The 21,192-nt window shown below is 46.4% G+C and overlaps 1 protein-coding gene across 5 annotated transcripts in view; it reads right to left on the bottom strand.

The window, feature by feature from the left end:
* Nucleotides 1-16,629, bottom strand: part of RFX2 (regulatory factor X2) — an 83,154-nt gene extending 66,525 nt beyond the window's left edge. For 2 of the 5 annotated variants that reach the window (XM_075863339.1, XM_075863381.1), the window contains exon 1: nt 16,262-16,454. The gene's annotated coding sequence lies outside the window, so the exon portion shown is untranslated. Of the gene's footprint in view, nt 1-16,209; nt 16,456-16,538 lie in introns of those variants that run through there. The other 3 variants (XM_075863346.1, XM_075863356.1, XM_075863373.1) reach the window with 3 other exon arrangements.
* Nucleotides 16,630-21,192: the final 4,563 nt, after the last annotated feature.

Here is a 21,192-nt window from a genome sequence, read left to right as displayed (position 1 = left end):
CCTCCAGACGACGGGTCTGTGAGACTTAATGCAAGGTCTGCTGGTATATCCATCGGAGCATGGGCATATTCCAGGTCAGGAGAAGGAAGTGGGTGGAATTGAGGACCCTGGTCACGGGTATGTAATGCAGGCAAAGTCCCGGATTGAAGGGGAAATCCCACATGCCCGGCCGGGGCGGTGGTTGAGGGGACTTTTGGGGCGCTGCTCCTTGAGGAGCTGGAGGACCAAGATGGGGGGGCCCCCACCAGCCCAGGGCCCCTGAGAGGAGTGGGGAGGTCTGGGACTAGTGGCCCTACAGGCTGTAAAGAGACACTGGGGGCAGGAGGTTCAGAGCCTCGGTACTCACTGCGCCTCTCATATGAATCGTCCTGCTGTGGAGCTGTAGTCAGGGCAGCTGTGGCGTCTCCTGCGACCCTGGAGGCCGGATCAGGTGGTAGCAGGCCGCAGTCAGGTCCAGGAGGTAGCTGGCCATCAGGCCATGAAAGCAATGGCGTAGGTGGATGGAGACCCGACGTCTGCAGGCCAGCCGGAGAGCGCCGGCGGCCATCTTGAGAGGCCACGAGGCCTGATGGCAGAAAAGCGGCACCTGCCGCGGAGGGAGCCCCAGATGCCTCACAATGAGACCGAGGGTCCGATACCCTCTGCACCGGGGCTCTCCCATCCGGAGAGATTGTGAAGGGGGCCGTATTCCCCAGAGCAGGCCCACATCCGAGCACCACAGAGTCCCGGCGGCCATCTTGGATGCAGGCAGGCGAGGTCGGCCGGGCCGCAGGATCCTCCACAGCCCGGAGAAGAGATGCGGAATCGGAGGCCTCCAGATTCTGGACCCGGACAGGTAAGTGAGCGACTTCTGTTGCCGTCTCTATCAGCTCAGGGCACTGAGACAGTGGAGATGGAGAGGTCGGGCGGCCATCTTGACCCCCGGCCTCGGCCCGGATCGAGGCCCGGAGCTGCATCTGGGGTTGTCGCCCGAAGTATTCCCCGATATCACGCTGGGGTGATGAGGGGCAGGTAGGGGCTGCTGCCTTGTGTTTTTTAGTCGTCTTCCCCATGTCTGAGAGTGGATGTCAGCCGATTTTAGCACACTGGGTGAGGAGCTGGAGAAAGCACGTCTTCACTCTCCCATAGCTGGCCACGCCCCCAGGAGGCCAATATTTTTGATCCACTTCAATCCGTGGTCTTTTTGCCCGGGAGTGTGAGGGAGTTTCTTGCGGAGGGGCGAGGGAGGCTACTGACTGACCCACTTCCTCACGAATCATAGTCCTAAGTTCGGACATGAACGTTGGTTGTTCCTCCTTTAGTATTTTGGCAATACAATCCTGACACAATTGTTTTTTATGGGACTCTGGCAATTTTTTTTGCACAAGTCGCACATTTTTTAACCTTCTTTTTATCAGTTTGTCTCTGAGAGAAATCTTTTTCCTAGAGAAAACAGAAGGTAGGTAAAGTATGGTGTACATACATAAGGGGTCATACCCTTCCCCAAGGGTGAGACTCACGTGACCCTGGGACATATCTGGAGTTCCATCAGGACGAGGAAGTTCCATATCGCGACAGGTAACAGGCAATGCAATATGCAAACCACAAAAAATAAATCCAAGTTAGAGTTATCAGCTCTAACTACATACCTGTGCGTGTCCCTTTAAATGCGGGCGTTTTGAATTTCCCGCCTTCCAAGATGGCCGCGGACCGGAAGTAGCCCGACGTCATATCCGGTCGGCTATTCGTCCAGCGTGTACCTGGAGTGCAGCCGCCATAGCCGGCGCTAAGGCTTGCTATGCGGTGCAGCGAGGATCCCTGCCGGTGCGTCCATGCCTATGGAGCTGCCGGTCCCCGCCTGGTCCGCGGTCCGGCCGAAGCCTGCTTGGGAAACCCCAGCCCCCACACACTACCAGAACCCTGCCTAGGATTCCTCCGGTAGGTGTCTTAGGGAGGGAGCTAAGGGACCCGTCGTATGAGGGGTGTTAGCCTGGGCTTTAGGGGGAAGAGAAGGGGGAGTGCACGGACCCCCCGATCTTGCCCCCTGCCCGAGTTTTTTCCTGCACTAATACAGGAGCGACGCTCTCTGCTCCTGACCCTTGTGGGGACAGGAAGAACACTGGCAAGTGGGTGGTGGGAGGGGCCTTTTAACCTCTCTGTCTTCCTGTCCCTACAGAGGTCAAGAGGGCAACCTCCTGTAGTGCTGTCATGAGGGATGTACTGGAAAAACAGTTTCGCGGGAAAGAGAAGCGACATGCCCTATCTTCTGGCGTTTAGGTCTCTGACCTCCCATTGACATCAATTGGAGGCAGAGAAAGCGTATTTGGCAACGTTTTTGCCCGTGGCACTCAATGGGCGCGAGTGCAAAAACCCCTCAAAAAACGCGGCAAACGGCGTGCAGCCAGATCAAAATTCCAAACAGAACAAAGTGGTGGAGAGATGCTCTGTTTAACCAGAGTATTTGTAGTGCTTTTATTTAATATAATATTTATATGGATATTTAAATCGTAGCATCTCCCCTGAGGAGTACAGACCGCTACATAGCGTACTTTTTACTAGAAAGGAAGTCATCTATAACCTATATTTGAATCAAATACAACGACATCATGAATTCTCAAGTATTTCACTTGCTGCTGTCCCGTTCCTTAGGACTTTTCCTTCATATAACTAGTTTCCTTGTAATGAGGAACAGGCCTGTGACTCAGCTCCGAGAGCTAAACCTATTGTTCAGAGCACAGAGGGGTCACAAGGAAGACTGAGAACCACCACCCTGCTTCCAACTAACATCTTCTCCAAAAACTGATTATTTCATGCCTCAAGTTTAGCAGCTTAAAAACGATGTAGAAGAGTGAGAAAAAAAAAAAAACACACTGCCATCACAATAGAAATAATTTATGTTTAACCCCTTAATGACCAGCCAATTTTAAACCTTAATGACCAAGGTAATTTTTACGTTTTTCCATCGTCGCATTCCAAGAGCTATAACTTTTTTATTTTTGCGTCGACATAGCTGTATAAGGTCTTGTTTTTTGCGGGACAAGTATTTTTTTTTAATAGCACCATTTTCGGGTACATATTTGATTAACTTTTATTCATAATTTTATTATTATTATAAAAAAAGAAATTATGCCACTTTTTCGCATCCTAAATCTATGCCGTTTACCGTGTGGTATAAATAACACAATAACTTTATTCAGCAAGTTGTTACAACTGCAACGATACCAAATTTATATAGATTTTGTATGTTTTACTACTTTTACACAGTAAAAACACTTTTTTTTCAAAATTATTTGTTTTTGTGTCTCCATATTTGAGGAGTCATAACTTTTTTATTGTTCTGCCGATGCAGTTGTACGAGGGCTTTTTTTTTTGCGGGACGACTTGTAGTTTTTATTGGTACCATTTTTGAGTAGATGCGACTTTTTGATCACATTTTTTTTTTTTTTTAAGTCAGGATTCACAGAAAACAGCAATTTTACAAGGGTTTTCTATAAATTTTTTACGGCGTTCACCGTGCGGGTTAAATAATGTAATAGCTTTATAGTCGAGGTCGTTATGGACGCGGCGATACCAAATATGCATAACTATTTTACTTTGTTTTGGTTTTTTAATAGTAAAGCAGTTTGTAAGGGGAAAAAGTGGGTTTTTCATATATATTTTTTTAAACTTTTTTTACTAGTCCCACTAGGGGACTTTAATATGCGATTGCCCGATTGCTATTATAATACACTGCAATACTTTTGTATTGCAGTGTATTACTGCCATAATACTGGCATAGCCTAGCAGGCATTCACTACAGGCAGACCTGGGGGCCTTTATTAGGCCCCCGGCTGCCATCGGAGACACAGACACTTGGTGATCTTATCGCCTGGTGTCGGTGGGAGAGAGAGGGAGCTCCCTCCCTCTCCAAAACCACTCAGATGTGGCGCACGCTATTGAGCGCCGCATCTGAGGGGTTAAACAGGTGAGATCCGAGCAGGGACGCCCCCAGCCCTCAGCTACCTCTGGCAGCTGAGAGCAGGGAGATTTAACAGCTGTTTATTCATTCTGATGCAGTGCCATAAAAAGGCTTATGCATCAGAATTAGTGGCCGCCGTGAAAAGGCGTATTGGCGGTCACTAACGGGTTAAAGATTTTCTGTAGAGCTCTCAAAACAAAATCGGCAACACCTCTATGTAATTACAATACATAATTTTCAGCATGTGTTACAGGAGCTGAAGTTAAAGGGTATGCCCACACAGGTTGGATACACTGTGTAAAAGTACACAGCGTATCCGACCTAGAACCCGCAGGAAATTCCGGCCGAAAGGCCGCACAAAATTGTGGTGCAGATTTTTGGCTGGAATCGCCACTGCAGAAAGAACAGCAGGAAAAAGCCACGGGCATTGCCAGAGTGATGCATCCCCCTGGTGCAGCCTGGCCTCCTGTGGTGAAGATCTAGTCCATGTGACCACTACAGACCGGGATACATGCAGTGGTGGATCCTCATTAGGGCGGTTCGGGCCCAAGGCTTCCGGAGGGGGGGGCCCAATGGCCGGCCACACATGATCGCACGGGCCCCCTCATGCCCGGTGGCGTTGCTAGCGGCAGCCACATTCATTTGCATCAGAGTCCTCAGGACTTAGATAGAAATGAATACTATAGGCTGCAGCCGCTCACGTTCGGATTGCAGCCTATAAGGCGCTGGGAAGACTCCCTGCGCAGGCCGGCGTGATGAGGTACTGCATCACGCCGGTCTGCGCATGCGTCTAGTCCAGAGGATTCACACGCATCCAGCTGGAGCGGCCGCCACGGGGTAAGGCAAGTAAACTGTATATATTATTTTTAGGTGGGGACTATCGCTGTGTATATATTCAAGGAGGGCGGGTGATTGCTCCATTACACTATATAAAAGGGGGAGTGCTGGGTGGCCCTATATACAAGAGGGAGGGTAGCGCTGTGTGGGCCTGTATACAAAGGGAGGGGGGGAGGGAGTACTCTGTGTCACTATATACAAGGGGGGGTGCTATGTGGCCCTATATACAAAGGGGGAGGGCTGTGTAGCACTATATACAAGGGGGAGGGCTGTGTAGCTCTATCCACAGTGGTATGTGTGTGGCGCTCTTTATAGGGGGGCTTTTTGGCGCTCTTTATAGGGGGGCTTTTTGGCGCTATTTACAAGAGGGGGAGGGCTGTGTGGCGCTCTCTACAGGGTGTTGTATGGCACTATCTACAGGGGGCTGTGTGTGTCGCTATCTATGGGGGTGTGTAATATCTACAGGGGCTGTGTGTGGCACTATGTACAGGGGGCTGTGTGTGGCACTATGTACAGGGGGCTGTGTGTGGCACTATGTACAGGGGGCTGTGTGTGGCACTATGTACAGGGGGCTGTGTGTGGCACTATGTACAGGGGGCTGTGTGTGGCACTATGTACAGGGGGCTGTGTGTGGCACTATGTACAGGGGGCTGTGTGTGGCACTATGTACAGGGGGCTGTGTGTGGCACTATGTACAGGGGGCTGTGTGTGGCACTATGTACAGGGGGCTGTGTGTGGCACTATGTACAGGGGGCTGTGTGTGGCACTATGTACAGGGGGCTGTGTGTGGCACTATGTACAGGGGGCTGTGTGTGGCACTATGTACAGGGGGCTGTGTGTGGCACTATGTACAGGGGGCTGTGTGTGGCACTATGTACAGGGGGCTGTGTGTGGCACTATGTACAGGGGGCTGTGTGTGGCACTATGTACAGGGGGCTGTGTGTGGCACTATGTACAGGGGGCTGTGTGTGGCACTATGTACAGGGGGCTGTGTGTGGCACTATGTACAGGGGGCTGTGTGTGGCACTATGTACAGGGGGCTGTGTGTGGCACTATGTACAGGGGGCTGTGTGTATGTGGTGCTTTACAGTGTGTGGTATTATATTCAGGCGCGCAGTGTTTGGTGCTATTATATTTAGGGGCACAGTATGTGGCACCATGAGAATTTTATTTTCGTTTCTAGGTGTGGAAATGTTGGAAAAGTGAGGAGCCGAAGACATCGGAAAGGCAAATTCTGCAGAAATGAGTCATGGCCGGGAGAAGTCGTCATGAGCTCTGTACCGGATGGAGAAGAAAAGAGGAAAAAAAACTACTAGAATCAGACGTCGTCACCTGTGAGTCACTAGATTGATAGAGAATCTGTCACCTCTCCTGACATGTTTATTATAGGAAATCCTTGTGTTTCACAAAAAGTCTTTCTGCAGTCCAGGACTGATAGACAATTCCCCTTGTCAGGACGTGTCCCTGCACAGTGTGATAATGTCAGTGTGTAGGGACACAGCCCTGTGACAAGGGGAATCGTAACACCCATTTGTTAATGCTTGCCCAAAAAGGTAGTGTTAAATTTGGGTAACAGCCCAGGGCCCATGGTCTACTTAATCCACCGCTGGATACATGCGATGAAATGTCATCCCAGGAGGCCGGGCTGCACAGAAAAAGGCGTGGGGGGGTAAAAGGAGCCATTGCTATGACACCAGGGGGCACAGACTTTTCAATTAAATTTAAATAAGAAAAAGTGGTTTTCATTTTTATCCGATTTGCAATTCTTGCTGCGGCATCGCAGCAATTCCACTACAAAAATTCAACTATTTCTGTTGCAGCTTTTACCTCCCCATTGATATCAATGAGGAAAAAAACAAAAACACAATTAAAAGGCCGTACCCACAGGTCAATTTATGAACGTTTTCCGATGAGATTTTCTTCCCGCAGCGTGTAGAGGAGATTTGTTCAACTCCCATGCACTTTGTTGCTACTGTAATACACTGTGGATTTTCAACAGCTAATCTGCCCATTGTGAACATATTCAAAGGGACACCATGAAATCAACGTGAAAACTGTTCGGCTCAGTACACATCCCCATTTTTCAGAGGTACACGTTGGGAGTTTTCCACGACGTATACCACTGTATAGCATACATCAGTCATTGACTCCCACTGTAAAAAAAATAACAAAAAATAAAAAAAAAAACATGCTTTTCTATACAGTACAAGGTGGCAAGCCAACGCATACTAGCCCAGCAAGTTGCCAAAAGGACACTTGCCAAACACTGGGTGCATAGGAGGTTATGGGCACATTGGAGTATATGTCAGGAAATACTCCCGGGCATACACTTCCGACATGCCTTAAAAACTAGATGTGAGATGAGCCTAAAGGGGGTTTTACACAGGACGATTATCGGGCAGATGAGCGTTCATATAACGCTCGTTGCCGATAATTGCCCTGTGTAAACAGGGAAACGATCAGCAGATTAACGAGCAAACGCTCGATCATCTACCAGTCGTATCGTCTTAAAAAAGTAAAAGATTATCTTTGTCGGCAGCACATCTGCCTGTATAAAATGGGAGACATGCCGCAGACATGATAATAATGTATGGGGATGAGCGATCGGAGTAACGACAGATCGTCCCCATCCATAGCTCCGTGTGCCCTGAGCAAGCAAGCGTCGATCAATGATGTCTCGTTGATCGGCGCTCACTGCACCGGCCGCTTATCAGTGCAAAAGTGCCTTTGGCCTGCAAGACCTTCTGCAAACAATCTTGTTGAAATATAGCAAAGGAAACGGGGCCCGTTACTTCGGCACTTTCTAATTTTTTGGGCTGGAACTCTAGAATTGGGCGGATCATTAGCAAAGGGGGTGGAGCTGCTTTTTCTTGCTTAAAGTGTAGCTAAACGCTCGCCAAACTTCTGACATGTCAGAAGTTCGGATTGGTGGGGGTCCAAGCACGGAGCACTTACAAGAGTGCTTCAGCTGCTTCGTTCTAGTGATTGGTGGGGGTCTCCGTGCTCTGACCCCCACCAATCCAACCTTTTGACATGTCACTATGACATGTCAGAAGTAGGGATGTCACGATACCAGAATTTGGACTTCGATAACAATACTTCGTTTAGTATTGCGATTTCGATACCATTTCGATACTTTGCAAACAGTAATAAACGAAAAAAAAAGTTCTTCCATTTTCTGTTGAGAGGCGCGAGGTGTGATGATGAATTTAACCTCCACGTGCCTCACATTCAGGGCTTGTTTACACAAGCGTGTTATTCGTCCGTGCGACGCGCGTGATTTTCACGCGTGTCGTACGGACCTATAGTAGTCTATGGGGCCGAGCAGACAGTCCGTGAATTTTGTGCAACGTGAGTCCATTGCAAAAAACTCACGACATGTTCTATATTTGTGCGCTGTTCGCGCATAACGCACCCATTGAAGTCAATGGGTGCGTGAAAACCACGCATGTCACACGGAAGTACTTCCGTGCGAACAGCGTGATTCGCGCAACAGCAGTGAAAAGGATGAATGAAAACAGAAAAGCACCACGTGCTTTTCTGTTTACAAACATCCAAACGGAGTGTCATAATGATGGCGGCTGCGCGAAAAGCACACAGCCGCGCATCATATGGTGGTGACACATGGTGCTGTTAAATGCCTTTTGCGCACGCAAAACTCCGCATTTTTTGCGTGCGCAAAACGCACACGCTAGTGTAAACGAGGCCTCATAGTAATTAACCCCATCATGTTTATCAGTCATAATGGGTTAATGTGTAAGGTACATGATGGGGTTTATTACTATTAATGTGCGGCAAATTGTTGTGCAGGTTATTACGGCTGCGCCAATACTGAATGTGTGTATATTTTATGTATTGAGACTTATTTTAATGTTTATTGTAAAAAAGCTGTATGTGTATTTTTTATTTTATTTAACATTACTTTGTCTTTACTTAATTTTTTCAACTTTAATATATCTATATTACAGTACATTAGCCTGTGCACTGATCGTACACAGGCAGTTGTTAGGGCATACTTCGGTATGTCCTAACAGGAAATATGGTAAGACAGCCCTGGGGTCCTTCAATGGACCCTGGGCTGTCTGCCCATATATGGTATGTCCCTCAATCGCGTCACATGAATTCCCTGTGATGCGATCCAAGGGGCATCCTCCCTTCTCATTTTCCCCTGAATGCTGCAGTCCGCTGTGATCGCAGCATTCAGGAGAATAGCGGCGGAGATGAGAGGTTTCTCTGACCTCTGCTGTTATAGAGCGGGGCTGCGGCTGTGTAATACAGTCACTGCCCCGCTCTTGACAGGAAGCGCGTGCGCGGTCAGCATGAGGTGATGCGGCCGGCGCTGCACTAATGAGCGGCGGTTCAGACACTGAAGACAGAACATGGAGGTGTTTTGCAGTGCGCCCGCCATGTTCGGTTTTCAGTGCCGCCGCTCATTAGTGCAGCACCGGCCGCATTGCATCATCCTGCCCCCGAGCACTTGTAATCAGGACTCAGGAGCGCGGCGATGGCTGTATCACACAGCCGCAGCCCCGCTCTCACACATTCATGTGTTACAACACTGAGCTGTGCGGCTGCGCAGCTAAGTATCGAAATACATGAAACAACGGTATTGAACCGTTTGGGGATGCAAAGTATCGAAACAGTATCGAAGTTTCGATGCATCGTGCATCCCTAGTCAGAAGTTTGCCGAACATTTAGCTACAATTTAACTGAAGTCAATAGTAGATTAGCAAGGAGAGAATAAAGTGGAAGACACAAAAGCGCATGTATCACCTGAATATGCTTCCCCTGTTTAAAGAGACGGTCACCAGTTTATCACGTGCCCATCTCCTACCCAATCTAAAAGACGCTTTGATGAAGATAATTCCTGTGTTTTATTTTTAGAAACATTATTTCCAGAAAGCTAATGTTCTTTTTTAGACTTATGCTAATTTGGTCTTAATGGCCAACAAGGCGGTTATTTTATTTTTACCATGTGGGCGTTGTACAGAAAACTGTAGGACGCTGACCAATCAGCGCCATACACTTCAGTCCAGCCCAGCGTGATCTCAGCTAGAATCGCGAGATCACATTGTGACTTGACTTCCTGCCGCGACTTCGTCCTGGCATGGCTGGAGGATATGTACGTCCGTCTTCAGTCGCTCTGGTGAAGGACCTGCGGCAGGAAGTGACGTCACAGCATGATCTTGCGATTCTAGCGGAGATCACACAGGGCTGGACTGAAGAGAAGTGTATAACGCCGATTGGTCAGCGCCATACAGTTTTCTATACAACATGGTAAAAAGAAAATAACCGCCCAGTTGGCCATGAAGCCAAAATTAGCATAAGTCTAAAAAAACAAAAACATAACTTTGGAAATAAACGTTTATCAGCATCAAAGCGCCTTTTAGATTAGTTAGGAGATAGGGAAGTGATAAACTGGTGACAGTCTCTTTAAAGAGGCTCTGTCACCAGATTTTGCAACCCCTATCTGCTATTGCAGCAGATAGGCGCTGCAATGTAGATTACAGTAACGTTTTTATTTTAAAAAAACGAGCATTTTTGGCCAAGTTATGACCATTTTTGTAGTTATGCAAATGAGGCTTGCAAAAGTCCAAGTGGGTGTGTTTAAAAGTAAAAGTCCAAGTGGGCGTGTATTATGTGCGTACATCGGGGCGTTTTTAATACTTTCACTAGCTGGGCGCTGTGAAGAGAAGTAACATCCTCTTCTCTTCAGAACGCCCAGCTTGTGACAGTGCAGATCTGTGACGTCACTCACAGGTCCTGCATCGTGACGGCCACATCGGCACCAGAGGCTACAGTTGATTCTGCAGCAGCATCAGCGTTTGCAGGTAAGTCGATCTTACTTGCAAACGCTGATGCTGCTGCAGAATGAACTGTATGTAGCCTCTGCTGCCGATGTGGCCGTCACGATGCAGGACCTGTGAGTGACGTCACAGATCTGCACTGTCACAAGCTGGGCGTTCTGAAGAGAAGAGGATGTTACTTCTCTTCACAGCGCCCAGCTAGTAAAAGTATTAAAAACGCCCCGATGTACGCACCTAATACACGCCCACTTGGACTTTTACTTTTAAACACACCCACTTGGACTTTTGCAAGCCTCATTTGCATAATTACAAAAATGGTCATAACTTGGCCAAAAATGCTCGTTTTTTTTAAATAAAAACGTTACTGTAATCTACATTGCAGCGCCTATCTGCTGCAATAGCAGATAGGGGTTGCAAAATCTGGTGACAGAGCCTCTTTAAGGACAGCACAGAAATGTATATAAAACTTACCAGTAAAGGTACAGAACTCCCTGGGAGACATTGCTCAGATTTGATTCTAGGGTTTAGCTCTTAATTTTCTAGATTGTTTTGCAGTTATATCCAAAACAGAATATGGATTAAAAGTATTTTACGGTTAACGTTATACCTAGAAGGTAGGACAAACATAAATGCCCGGTAAAAGCTTTAATTTAAGCGTATGCTTTTTTTAAAGGGACATTCCCATTCTCTAATGTTATGGCACATCGCTAGGATGTTATGATCAACATTATGGCCGGTGGAGTTCTGACCTTCAGGACACCAAACAATCCCGAGAACAAAAAAGGACAGAGGTCCCTCAGGTCACTTCTTTTACTCAACAGCACCCCTGACCACCTGCTGTGCTGGGAAGTACACCACAGTGAATGGGGCCGTGTTGTAGTCCCCAGCGGATGGCTGGGAGCTTTGTGGTGTACAGGACACCGTGAAAGAAGAGATGCAGCCCTTAAGCAGCGAGGAGACCACTTTTTCTAAAGATTAGGGGGGGAAGCGGAGTCCACAGCAGTTGGACTGCTACCGATGAGAAAGCGATAGTCAAATTCTATGGTGGAAAGTACTCTTCTGTGTAAAGCGTTGTAGGGATTTGCTAAGCGCCAATCACTTAACATTTTCTGACACTTTCGACTTAGAAAAGTGGTAAAAAAAAAACAAAACACCAGGTCCGACCTGGCGTTGCTCCATGCCTACACACGTGCCCGGTTGAGGAGTCTGGAGCATGCTGCACTTGGGAAGAAACTGGCTCGCCATTCACCTGTGCCAATGTCTTATGAATGAGATATTTTTTTGGGAACAATCATATGAAAAAGAAACCGTAAACACGACGCTAATGTGACATCACTACAGCTGTAGATTTGGTTGTCATCTTTACCATGAAACAAGGTCTAAGTTTTTCATACTTTTTATCCTACTCTTTCAGTATTGTCAGGAAACCAAATATCAATAGTGATCTTGACATTTCACTAGGCTTACACTGGACTACATGATAAATAAGGAATGGAGCTCCTCTGATGAGAAAAAATACAACGGTCGCTAATAAGTAGGGCAACGCCATTTATCACAGGTCACACTGCTGCTCTAACCTGTACGCAGCGAGTAAATACAAACAAATTCACACCATGCTTGCCTCTTCCGTAGACATTTTAGCAATGTTTTGTATAAGCAGAACGTTTAGTACTGAATTTGTGAACTAAGGTGGCATGATAACCTTCACAGGCATGTCTCTTTAAGCAGACAGCGGGGAGTCAGATTTTAAAATACCCTCGCCTCTATGCCAGGCAAAAAATTCCAGAGTCGGATTTAGAAGTTAAATGTGTTTAAGGGGGAGTAAAGACATGCTTAATCCAACTAACCAGTAGGTGTCTCTGCTCAGCGAGGTTCATGGGAAATCCCTTGTGTTTAGTGTGGGAACCAAGGAGACCAGAGTTAAATATGAAAACATAGTGATGCCGGCGTATTTTAAATAGCGCCTGGAGGCATCAGGATACAGGTGGCGCGGAGGAGGTTTCTAGCTTGTGACTTCAGGAAAAACAAATATCTGTCCACATGGACCTTAACCCTTTTAGAAGAGCTAACAATAGACAGAGCATACATAAAAACGGAAAGGACTTGATCATTTAGCGTACTAGTCATTTAATGCAAGGAATAAAAGCTCTAGAGGGATGAGAAAGCAGATTTATAAAGAGGTCAGAAATCCGTCACATGAAACGTACAGCAAAGGTAATGTACTCAAACCTAGAAAAGACAGATCTGTGTAAGTTATAGGACAAAGAAACACGTCTGCCCCTCCAAGAGACCTCTGCCGGGTACGGTGTAGTCACCGAGGTCACTGGTGGCCAATGTTCTTATTAAAAAAAAGCTACACATGCGCTTACACAGCGAATTTTACATGCCCCATATTGCCTTGCACATAGCTATTTAGAACACGGAGTATATCCAAACAGATCCTATTCCCAAGGCCAATGTATCAATGACATACGTTGTTATCGTAGCACATACATGAATAAACCAAATGTATTTTTTTCTATTGATTATTCTTTGTGAGATATAATAATGAGGCATCTGCTTAGATAGGTGTCCACAGCCCCTTCTGACAATAAGCCTTGCCAGCCAGGAGTGATGGGTAGAATGTGCTGCTGGCTGAAATGACACAACCGCCTATTTACAGAGCTGCAAATAGATCTATGCTGTGCACAGTGCGGATAGCATTCAGACATTGCAGCGTGCCGGTATGGACAGAAATCCAACCAGATACATAGGTATTAAGTAATGCAATTCTAATATACCCAAATTATATCCAAAAATAAAAACCTAGCCCATTAAACCAATGAAAGGTTAGACAGTATGGGAAACTGCAGTGTGAATGTGGCCTCTTATAAGCGAAGGTCATAATAGAATACATACTAGGGCTCATTCAGACGAGCGTATTATACATCCGTGTGCCTTCCGCTAAATAAAAAAATGGACAGTACACGGACCCATGCAACTCAATGGGGATGTTCACACGCTCGTTGTTTTAATGGCCGGCGTGAAGGGCCTGTGAAAAAAATAGGACACGTCCTATTTTCTTGCGTTTTCACGGATCCCTCAATAGACTTAAGTCTAGGAGGGATCAGTGAAAATAGGTCCCGTACGGGTGCGACATGGCGTTTACACTCGTTCGTCTGAGTAAGCCCTAAGACTCTGTTCACATCTGCATTGACTACTAATGGGGGTCCGTCTGCGTTTCATTGTTTTTTTTTGAAAAATGGGAAAGAAAAGACTAAAAACATGGTCGTAGTACTGCCAAGTCTCCTTATTCTTTCACTGCCATAAATTCAGTGGTAGCTCTTGCTGGAGTTGTAGACCTGAGGAGCATTGGCTGAGAAGACCCCCCAAGACCATGGTGGTCAGGCCTCACTACACGGAGCTGCAGGAACTTCTTGTGTTCCGTACGGTAAAGATCATCCTCTAATACGGCACCCAAAAAAACAAGGCACAATTTTATTTTTATTGAGCGCAAAACTTGCAGGATGTTCTGACAGCAGAGCGTATAATAAAAAAAAAAAAAAAAAAATGAATGCTAGCCAGCCTGTGATGGAGACTAAATCTTTTATAGTGGGTAGTCACCCATCATTGAACAGAATGGTTCAAGGACACCTACACGTCGCAGTCATATCACAGGGTTTGCACAAATTGCAGCAAGAATCGCTAAATGACCGCAACGTGGAGAGAAGCCCTTAGATTCCTCATTAAAGGGAAATGGGTGAGGCCTGTGACATACATGAAGTATGTGACTACTAAATTCAGCTCAGATTATTATTTTTTCCACAAAGTCCTGGCAGTAGTAACTATAGAAACAGTCTGGGAACAATGCCAACTGGCTCATTGTGCATTATAGCAGTATAGAATGAGGTGTCCAATGCCAAGAAGGACAAATGACCACTCTCAATAAGAGTAAAATAGGACAAATCCTCCGGTGATGGCCACAGTAAGACAACTGGGCCATATGAGAGAGTCATTTACACGAAGGTCTACAGTAGAGCCAAACTGTATGTACAGAATTATGATCTGATCTCAGCCGAAAACTACAGGACAACTCACCAAAAATAATTCAATAGTTACTGGGAACTAAACTAGATTCCACAATAAATAACAGTAAACAGTGAAAACCAAGAGGACGGGAAATGCTCCTTTGACGTTGAATTGTTGCTCTCTACATTATCTCCTGCGAACCTGAAATATTTGGGTCTTTTAAGCTCACCCATTGAGTAAATATCAAGATACGGCTACAAATTGTTTATTTTCGGTGTCCATTTTCAAAGGAACAAAATTGCTTTGCGGATACAATTGTACACAGTGAACGCTGAACGGCTGAGCTGTTTGGTATCCAAAGGCAACAAAAATAAACAGTCCTGCCTTCCAGATATAAAGACGTCGGTAGAAGACAGCCATAAATATAGCAATCTAGTCAGTACAAGTAATATCTAAGTGTGTACAAGAGGTCGACCTCCAACTTATAGCAAAATAAAACAGCAAAAACTAGAAAATGATAATTAAAAAACAGAAGAAAAAGCATTTCATAGCATTCAAGTCTAACCAACCCTGGAAAAAGAACTAAAAGTGGGCACAAAGCAATAAAAGAGGAAACGTCTCACTATGGAGATCTCCGTGACAGCGCCCCCAGGGGACACAACAGGTGTGTTCAGGGAAAGAGATGACATCTGCTCATCTACCTCGCCAGGGAAGTATTATCTTCCGAAGGAAACGGATACAAGACAGAATGGTTGTGCGAATGCTGAAGTGCACGTCTACGAAATTAAAATCCTTATCGCTCATCAGCTCCATACGTAATCCTGCTGAGCAGATAGGACGACACAACATTTACTGAAATCCCCAAGACACAAGCTCTAGAACAGTCAGTGCTGAAATCTTTTGTTTTCAGCCACAAAATTTGCTGGACAACACAATCCAACGTCACACGACGGATAAATAACGGTCTGAAAACAAGTGACCGCAGTCAGTGTGTGTTTCCAGGTGAAAGGTCAATGTTGAGACCATCTCCACTTGGACAATTCCTGATTATACTCACGTATCGGGAAGTAGGTTACAACACTGGGAACAGCTTCATGAATATTGTAGTCACAAGTGTGTATTAAACCGTAGGATTTGGGCCTCATTTATCAAGTGTCTATAACAGGAAAACAGTGTTGCCTATAGCAACCAATCAGAGCGCAGCTTACAATTTTCCAAAGCATATTGAGAAATAAAAGCGGAGAACCAATTGGTTGCTATGGGCAATGAGGACAGTTTTGATAAACAAGGCCAAAATATTATATTTTTACTAGCAAAACTACGAACATAAACTGAGGATTAACTCCAACTCGTGTATGTTCATGAAAGCTATTAAACACAGAAACAACACAGATTTAAAAGTTCATAGTGTATGTGCTGACGACCTGGAACTACAAACGGACCTGTTAATGCACCACAGATTGCATATGGAAGTAAACTATACTAATAGCGCGCGCTATATATATATATACACATACACATATATATTCAGAGCGGCCCAGCAAGGACTATAGGGTTAATATGCGCACAGCCCGGATCTACTTCTTAGAGCACCAGTCCCATCTACTTCCGTAACCCGACCTTTACTGTCCCATCCCCGGTGTAGTATGGACTGTACGGGTGAGCGGTTCACCTGGGTCCTGCTCCCCGTGCGGTTAGCTGCGTGATGTGAAACTTGTGGCCCCGCGGTCCCTGGGTTGCTCCTCCGGCCACTGCTGATCGTGTGTCTCCGGTTGGCAAGTAACAGTCTCCACGGCTACAGTCACTATGGCGCCGGGGGTCTCAAGGCAACTGTTGCTATCCTCTCCCTCTGACATCATCAACGACCGTTCCACGCCCAACTCGCTCTCCTATCACATTTCTATTGGCTAAAACGGACTAACGTAATCACATTCGTCATCTGGACTTACCCAGTAGGCGTGTCTTTAGACTACGTTCCTGCCCTCCGTTTGAGTCTCCTTGACGAGAAACAAGGCGGGATCTGAGCTTTGGCGCCGGCAATGGCGGGAGGAGGTGATTGGTTCAGGGTGGGGGAAGGGCAGTTACCCGGACAACCGCCAAACTCCGGGGAAGTTGAAGCGCGGAATTCTTTAAAGGGAACCCGCCATTTTATGTAGCGTGAAACCTGAACTAATCCTTCTCTTGCAATGGTGTATGCGAGGGAAAGGAAAACTGGCTCCAGACCTAACGTTCGTCATCTACGTCGCCATTTGTTTATACTTTTAGGCCGAGATCACACAGATTTGATGCAGGTTTTTTTTATCGGTTTTATTCTTTTTTTTAATTTTAGGTTAAGTGGATCCACAAGGAAGGAATGCAATGTTATAAAGGGAAGACTGAATGAATCTCCTTTATTTTGTGTTCACTGTTGTGTTTGGCTCCAAAAAATTGCATCAAAACTGTGTGGCCTTAGGCTTTGTTCACACAAAGTTTTTTTTTTGCAGCCGATTTTCACTGCGTTTTTTGACCGCTCCATTGAGCGCAACGGGCAAAAACCGCAGTGGAATACGCTTTCTCTGCCTCCCATTGATGTCATTGGGAGGTCAGAGACGTAAACAGTCGAAGATAGGGCATGTCCCTTCTTTTTCCCGCGAGCTGTTTTTTCTGCTCGAGGGCAAAAAATGCCTCCGCCTTCTATTGAAATCAATGGGAGGCTTTTTTGGTGCGTTTTCCGACGCGGTTTCTGCGTCAAAAAACTGTGTAAACTGACCCTTAGGGTAAGTTCACATAGTGTAAATACTGTGGATTTTCCGAAACAGAGTTTGTTGCGTAATACAGTAGCAGCAAACTGGATGAGATTTGAATAAATAAGTGGGAAAAAATGCTCAAATTGACCTGCGGTGTGATTTTTCAATCCACAGCATGTCCGCTGTATTTGCGTAAACGCTGCTTTTTTTGTTGCAGATTTTCCACCATGAATTCAATAGGGAGGTGAAACTGTTTCTTTGCAATAGAAAAACAGCGATTTCGCTGCAAAGAGCGCAACTAAGAAAAAAAAAACAAAATCTTATTTGCTCAGGAATCTGTGTTTCTTTGTCCAGGCCAGCCTGGGATGACGTTTCAGCCGATGTGAACGCTGCAGCCTATGATTGGCTGCAGCGGTCACATGGGATAAACGTCATCCCAGTGCTGCAGAACGTTGGAGGGATGTGTCACCATGGTAAGTATCTGTTTTTTTGTTTTTGTTTTTTTTGGTTTTTTTTTCAATGCAGGATTTCCGGAGCGGACACAATTTGGTGTGGGTTTTTCTTTGGCCGGAATTCCCTGCGGCGCCCAGGGTGGATACGCTGTGTGCTTTTACGCAGCGTATCTGCACTGTGTGAACATAGCCTTACGCTGTGAATCGCTATCAAAGATATATAATAATTGTAAGCCACAGTTTAGTGTGATTCTATACAGGTCGAAGAAATCACATTTGCACAAAATATTTATAAATCTCCATGAAGATATATATATATATACCAGCAGAAAGACAACAGCACTCTGTTTCCAAATACGAGATCAAGTAATAAAGGGTGCCAGCTGATAGTCCCGATCCACAGACCATACCAATATCCAAGAAGAAAATTCAGCAGCACTCCGATAATCCAGGTGAAAAAGTGAAGTTTATTGTGCCAACATGGCAAATGCAACGTTTCCGTCCCACCTTGGGACCTTTCTCAAGCATATATATATATATATATATATATATATATTCTGCAAATATGTATCTTTCCTGAAGCCTTGTGCACCCGACCTTAAGGGTTTTTACTGTCTGCAAATACGGAGGTGACCACTATAGATACACATCTGTAGCCAACCGCAATTGCGGAAGTGGCCATAGACTTCTATGGGCGAGTCCGTGCCGCAATTGTGGACAAGAATAGGATATGTTCTTTACTTTGCACATAATTTCTACGGCACAGACACACATCCGTAAATATACGGAAAGGTGTCCGTGGCCAATATATATTAATGGGTTCGCTGTTTCATCCATAATTAAAGTTGAAAGCTAGTGTCGTGTGAAAGCTATCAAAATAAAGATTTTTTTATTTTCATTTTCTTTATTTACAGCTATGTATCTATCCTTGATGCGCACGTGTGTGGTAACGCAACACCATAGACTGTTATTACATGCGATGTAGCACTGTGAATTACATGCCGTGCGGCACGTGTAGCTCTAGTGAGACACAGGCTGTGCGGCCAAAGATCGCTGTGCAAACCCTGCGTGCGTAATTAAAGTGAATGTGACCACATTGCGACCACGGGGTTACGACGACCTGACAGTCGCGGCAACCTGGGGGGCGCAACGCGGTCGCATCCACTTTTGCGATGCACTCCGTAGCACGCAGCGATCTTTGCTGTCATTGTGTAGCCTTAGGGCGACTTGGTGTTCACCCTTAACTTCGGCAAGTGTGTACTGATTTTGCTGCAGGTTACTCCTATGTCTCAGTCCTCAGCGTAGTCAGGGCGCCATCAGGGCAGTACTAGTGGTACTGCCATATGGGGCCTGGCCCACGAAAATAAAAAAAATGGGCCCTGGCGCCGACCATCAAAGTTATACCCAGCAGTAGTTCGTTTGGAGAAGGGATTATATTGCAGGGCTTGTTCCATTCACCGAACTTACTATAACTGGGGTCCTTCTTTCCAAAGTCCTGACGCTGGCCAGCGTCAGGACAATGTGTGGCGGCCAATACAACGTCCTGATGCGTTGTATGTACTGCCGCACACAATGTACCGACGTCAGGAACTTATAAAGCAGAGCCCCAGTGTCAGGATCGTGAGGTGTCAGAAGTAACCACTTCTGAGCGCAGGAATACCCAATATGTGGTAATAAACTGCTGTTTGGACCCACGGCAGGGCTTAGAAGGGAAAGAGCGCTATTCGGCTTTTGGAGCTCAAATTTTGCTGTAATGGTTTGCGTCGCCATGTCACATTTGCAAATCTGCGGGACCAATTCAGTGGAAACCCCTCAAAAGTGAAGCCAATGGGGAAACTTCAACCCTTGAAGGAACTTATCGAGGAGTATAGTGGGCGTTTTGACCCCACAGTTTTTTTTGCTGAATTTAGTGGAATTAGGCCATGAAATTGAAAAACTACTTTTTTTTCAGATTAAAACGTGGACATTTTCAATTTTTACAAGAAATAAAGGAGAAAAAGCACCCCAGCACTTGAAAACCAATTTCTCCTGATTACGGCAATACCCCATAATTGGTCATAAATTGCTTTTTGGAGACACGGCAGGGCTCAAAAGGGAAGGAGCACCATTTGGAGCTCAAATTTAGCTGGAATGGTGTAAAGGATCTGCCAGACACCGCTTCTGTGTCGACGCCCGTGGTTAGTCAGTCTGCCCCTGCTCCTAAGTCTGGTCGGGTGAACCCTCCTTCTACCAATCAGGCTGGGAGGCTGTGGAGTGGGAGAGCCTATCACCGCCTGGCCAGACGGAGCTAGCTCCCGTCCTCTGTCTATTTATACCTTCACTACCTGCTCCTCCTTTGCCTGTGATTCTTCTGTTTCCTGCTGCTGCTGCTTGTACATTTGTCCTCTGCTCCATATAGACCCTGGCTTACTGACTACTCTCCTGCTCTGCGTTTGGTACCTCGTACACTCCTGGTTTTACTCGGCTCGTTCACTAATCTTGTTGCTCACGGTGTTGCCGTGGGCAACTGCCCCATTCCCTTAGCTTCTGTGTACCCTTGTCTGTTTGTCTGTCGTGCACATAGTGAGCGTAGGGACCGTCACCCAGTTGTACGCCGTCGCCTAGGACGGGCCGTTGCAAGTAGGCAGGAACTGAGTGGCGGGTAGATTAGGGCTCACCTGTCTGTCTCCCTACCCTGTCATTACATAATCACAGGCCCATATACCTTTTCTACCCTGGTCCCTGACACAACTATGGACCCCCTTGAGACCCTGGCTCAGCAAATGCAGGGCCTCTCCCTACAGGTCCAAGCCCTGGCTCAGAGGGGCGACCAGCATGATGCTACCCTGGTAGTGCTCCCCCACCTCACCTCTTGAACCCCACCTCAAGTTGCCTGACCGGTTCTCAGGGGACCGGAAGACCTTTTTCTCCTTTTGGGAGAGTTGTAAGCTCTATTCGTCTAAAGCCCCACTCCTCAGGTTCTGAGAGCCAGCGAGTGGGTATAATTATGTCCCGGCTCCAGGACGGGCCTCAAGAATGGGCCTTCTCCTTGGCTCCTGACACCCCTGAACTTTCCTCTGTTGACCTTTTTTTTTTCTGCTCTCGGGCTCATATATGACGAGACTGACGGGACTGCCTTTGCCGAGAGTCAGCTGGTGACCTTACGTCAGGGTAAGAGACCCGTTGAGGAGTACTGTTTGGACTTTAGGAAGTGGTGTGTAGCTTCTCGATGGAATGACCCTGCCTTGAGGTGCCAGTTTAGATTGGGTCTGTCGAACGCCCTGAAGGACCTGTTAGTTAGCTATCCCTCTTCTGACTCTCTAGATCAGGTTATGGCTTTAGCGGTACGTCTTGACCGACATCTCAGGGAACGACGACTTGAACGTTTTTGTGCCTCCTCCTCTGGCTCCCCCATGATGGCTCCCAAGGTTCCGTTGCTTCGTTCT

This window comes from Rhinoderma darwinii, chromosome 1 (genome assembly GCF_050947455.1).
Source record: "Rhinoderma darwinii isolate aRhiDar2 chromosome 1, aRhiDar2.hap1, whole genome shotgun sequence".
Taxonomy (NCBI): Eukaryota; Metazoa; Chordata; class Amphibia; order Anura; family Rhinodermatidae; genus Rhinoderma; species Rhinoderma darwinii.
Note: the sequence above shows the minus strand (reverse complement) of the source record. Positions and strands in the feature narration are given on the sequence as shown.